Source organism: Elephantulus edwardii, unplaced genomic scaffold (assembly GCF_000299155.1).
Source record: "Elephantulus edwardii isolate Elephantulus edwardi_28Jun2011 unplaced genomic scaffold, EleEdw1.0 scaffold00158, whole genome shotgun sequence".
In the NCBI taxonomy this organism is placed as follows: Eukaryota; Metazoa; Chordata; class Mammalia; order Macroscelidea; family Macroscelididae; genus Elephantulus; species Elephantulus edwardii.
Genome location: NW_006399908.1, coordinates 4674896 through 4679886, shown reverse-complemented (window position 1 = coordinate 4679886; position 4991 = coordinate 4674896).

The following is a 4991-nucleotide window of genomic DNA, read 5'->3' as shown; positions in this document are numbered from 1 at the left end:
AGGAAAAGAGTTGACACCTTCGAGCTGTAGTGTTGGAGAAGAACACTGAACATCTCATGGACAGCGAAGAGAACGAACAGATATGTCTTGGAAAAGTTGTGGCTGGAGGACAGAAGGAATAGACTATCCTAGGCATTTTGCTAGGATGGGCTGTTAATTGGAGAAGGACATGATATTAGGAAAGGTGGAAGGTCGGCAAAACAGAAGAAGACCCTCAACCAGGTAGATTTACATGGTGAATGTAGCAATGGGCTTAAGGATGGTGTAGTACAAAAGAGGGTTCAGATCTTTTGTTCATAGGGTCATATTCAACTTGATGGTATAGAAAAACAACATATTCCTAGTAGTGGAATAGCTGGGTCATATAAATTTTCTATGTTCGACTTTTTGAGGAAACGCCAAACTGTCTTTCCAAGTGGTTGCATCATTTTATAATCCCTACAGCAATGAATGAGAGGTCCAACCTCTCCACATTCTCTCCAACATTTATTGCTTGCTGTCTTACTAAACTTTGCCACTGCTACTGGGATAAGATGTTATCTCATTGTAGAGAAATTGTGAAACATTGATACAATGTATGCATTCATACTGTGCAGCACATGGGAGCAATGATTTGGGGAAAAAACTACATAACTTGGAAAAGGCTGGAGAGCATTATGCTGAGTGAACTAATGCAGTCCTACAAGGACAAATACTGCATAAGATCATTATTGTAAAAATAGAAGGATAACTACTAAAACATGTATGGGAATTCAAGGGGAAGGGGAGGGCTGAAGATGAGTAGGGGTCAACCTGCAGGGTTACACAGTTTGGTGGGTAGAGTGGGGGGCAGTACAAAGGAAGTGGGAAGCATCTGTGAGAAAAGGCAGGGTAATGTTGGGCAAGGTCCAATTATGACTAATTTTATAAAACATAATGCATGAGAATGATTGCTTAAACAATGTGAATGAAGTATTGTGAGAAACAGTATATGCATACTTTATAAACAAGAAAATTATGTAAAAAGAATTTATCAATTTGGGCTTACTTTTTAAGTGGCAGAAGAAGACATAATTAGGTTTAGAAATACAGTATTGAGAATTTACATCTTTACCTTGAACTGGGAGGAAACACACCAGAGATATCATTGCTGATGTCAGATGGATTCTGATTAAAAGTATAGAAACTGTAATAATGTCTATTTGTGTTTTATTAAGTCTGCAAAGGCATTTGACTGTATTGATCATATACCAAGTTATGGCTAACAGTGAGAATAGGAACTTCAGATCACTCAATGGTGCTCATCTATAGCTAGACCAAGGAGTTGTTTTCTAAACAGAGCAAGGGACTACTGTAAGATTTAAAATCAGGAACCCCTACCTATTCAATCTGTATGCTAATCAAATAATTAGCAAGCTAGACTCAATGAAAAAGATTGTGTCCTCAGGAATGGAGGAAAACTTATCAACAGCTTATATTATGCACATGACACAATTTAACTTGCTGAAAGTGAGAGGGATATGAAACTTTTACTGTAGAAAATCAAGGACAGCCTTTGATATGGATTACATCTCAACATCAAAAAAACTTAGACTCTCACCACAGGCAGAGCACTCAGCATTTTGATAGATGGAGAAAGGATTAAGTTGTCAATTATTTCATCTTGCTCATATCAACAGTCAACATCCTTGGTACCAGCAAAGAGGAAATTAAGAGACCTATTACACTGGGAAAGTCCATTGTCAGAGAATATTGTGTAGCAATGTCAGTTTGAAGACTAAAATTGGCCTGATTTAAGCAATGGTAGTCTCAATTATTTTTCATTCATCAGAGAGCTAGAAAGTGAGTGAGGATGTTAGAAGACGAATTGATGGCTTTGAGTTGTGATGGGTGTCAGAGAAGATTACTAAATAACCTATTTGGTGCCAAAAGAACAAACAAATATATCTTAGGAAAGGTGCAGTCATATGACTGCTTGGAGGCAAAGATGGCCAAGCTTCATCTTTCAAACTTTGGACATGTAGCTAGGTGAGGCTATTCCTTGGAGAAGGACATTATGTTTTTAAACATCCTTGACTTGACCACACCTAGCAACAACAAAAAAAGCATCATGATTGTGTATTATGCAGTTAACCAATAAGTTGGTGAGTCAAACCTTTCCAGTGGTGCACTAGGAGGAAAATCAGCTCATCTGCTCCTGTAAAGACTGTAGCCAAGAAAACTCTATGAGGTAGTTTACTTTCATATATTGAGTTACTATAGGTCAAAATTGACTCAAGGAGACCCCACAACAGTGTCAGTGATACTTTAATAGTGGGGCTTTCTCTTTTCTGATCACTGAGAATGCAGGGTGTTGCTAGGAGTTATGAAAGAGTCAGATGAGAAGAGGTGGAATGCTATAAAACAGTAACTAATAATGTCTCCTAATGCTGTCCATTTGCTTGTGACTCATAGCAGTCTTACAGAACAGGGCAGAACTGCCCTGAGCAGACAACCTCGCCTTTCTTAAAGCAGTTAGTGAACTTGAGTTATCAACCTTTAGGTTAACAGTCAAACACTTAACCACTGAACCACTAGAACTCCTTGGAAGTTTTAGGATGAAATTAACTTGGACTTCAAAAATTCTATTTATTAAAAATTCTAAATATGCAGGTTAAGACTCATTTTGAATCTGTCCCTTTATGTTCTCTTTCATTTTCATTTCTTCCCTCAAATAATGTCAATTTCAGTGGTCACAGACCAAGCACAGGTAATGATCACATTTTTCTACCAAGCAGAAAAGTCTGGGGAGGTTTCAGTTCACTTGTTTGATATTTACTTATGTTTCGATTTCCAGGTCGAAGCTCATGGTCCACACTGCTTTGCTTGCCGTTAAATATGTAGTTAGATTTTTCTCTTCCAACTCAATATTTATTTTCAAAACTCAGTTTAAGGGAAAAAAAAACCACAAAAACATAAAACAACACCTGTAAACTTATCCCAGACTTTGGATTTTCCTTTGCTAATTTTGAATGGTCTTAAAAAAGTAATTTGAGAGAAATGTACTTATTTTCACATTCTATTCATGTAATAGAGGTGATGTGAAATGAGCTTCATTGATGATAAACACCACAATGTCTACCAAGCTTTTCACTGTATAAACAAGAATAGGGTAGATACTAAATGAAAAGGTAGTAAAGTATTGGGGAGTAAGAAGTACTTTCATCCTTGTTGTTGTTGTTGTATGTGCCATCAAGTCGTGTGCAACTCATAGTGACCCTATGTATATGAACCCCAAATGCTGCTCTATCCTGTGCCAACCTCACCAACTCCAACACACTCATCATCCTAGAATGTCCATTAGTCTTCCTGTAACAAAGATAAAATGGGGTTTACTTACATGCGCAATTAGAGCCAAGTGCCAGCTTCACATTCTAAATGTTTAAAAAAAGGTGTATAAAAAATGTAATAAGTATACATGATCTTCTGGAACACACAAACACGACACGAACTGCATTTCACTTTCCACAGCATGTAAGTGAGCAAATTCAAACCTATCCCTTTGTTCTAAAAGGATTTAGAGGGGAAGAACAGCTTTGAGACTGCACATTTTTAAAAGAAATAAATTTATTTAAATACAAAAGAATCTAACCAAGAAGCAAACAAAATCCATATTTCAAAATGTTTCATCAGTCATTAAATTCAATAGGAAGGTAAAGTTGAACTCTACAAAGATAGAAATAAGAGACTCTAGAACAATTATCAAAGAGATAAGTGATTATCTTTGTATAGACATGAACATTCTCCTTACTTGTTATCACAAAACTGCATTCCTCTTCTTCTAATGTTTTAATTGTTGTAGATATGTATTCTGAAAGTAGGAATTATTAATTTTCTCCAGAAAGCTAATCTGCCAGTCCCTCTCCACGACTAGAATAAACCTACCTCAATTAGAAATTTAACAATGTGCTAGCTTGGTTGTTTGATTTAGCATTTTCAGAATTCCTGAAGGTTTTCATTTCTGTTATATAAGTTCTCATATTTACATATAGTATCTTTTCTTTAGGGGGAAAGTGTGGGAGGAGGGAAGGGATAAGCAGCTCTTTCCTGATATAATAAAAATATCTAGATCTTTTACTCTAAAAAAGAGCATAGTTGACTTCACTTGAAAGCAGAAGTCTTATTTATTAATACATATATTAATACAATGAAAATCTGGTCCTCTCTCCTACATGTCACCCTCTTAGCCACAAGCTCATAAACCTGGCCATGAGTATAAAATTTACTCCAACTTGAGTCAATCTGGTGAGATAACTATTTTTTTAGATAAATTTTTATGATAAAATTAAAGTTATGAAAAAATAATAACCATTTGGGGGGGTGGGCAGATAGAAACGTGCAACAATGAATGAATGGAAATCCAAAGTCTCTGTAAATTTCATTAAAGTAAATTTAAAATAATAAAAAAAACAATCATGCAAAAATTTCCCAAACACGCCAATTTCTCGTTATTAACATTTTCTATGAATACATTATAATTCATAAACTGACACTGATAATATTTATCAAAGTTCTTACATATTACATATGCCAATAATAATTTGACAAAGCTCTTACATGTGTCTGTGCATTTACCTCTTGTCCTGTCTGTTCAGCTATCCTGTCCAGCATCACACTCTGAATCTTGTTATCCTGTCTTCTGAGTCTCCTCTTGGATGTAAGTTTCTTAGACTTTCCTTGTTTTGATGACCTTTAGAGTGTTAAGAAGGATTGATCAAGTACATTGTAGAAGAACCTTCTTTTGGAATTTACCTGATTTTTTTAAAAAGTTTTTTTCTTTAAATTTTGATTTTAATGAAGTTTACAAGAAAGTTGGGTTTTTAAACATTCACTATAGCACATTTTCCTCCCTTTTCCTCACTTCCCCTTCCCAGTTAACTTTCTTCTTCTTTTTTAATATTCACTCATTGTTGCACAATTTCTTCCTTCCCTCTCCTTTCCCCTCCCCACTCCACCCAGTTCTCTTTGAAATA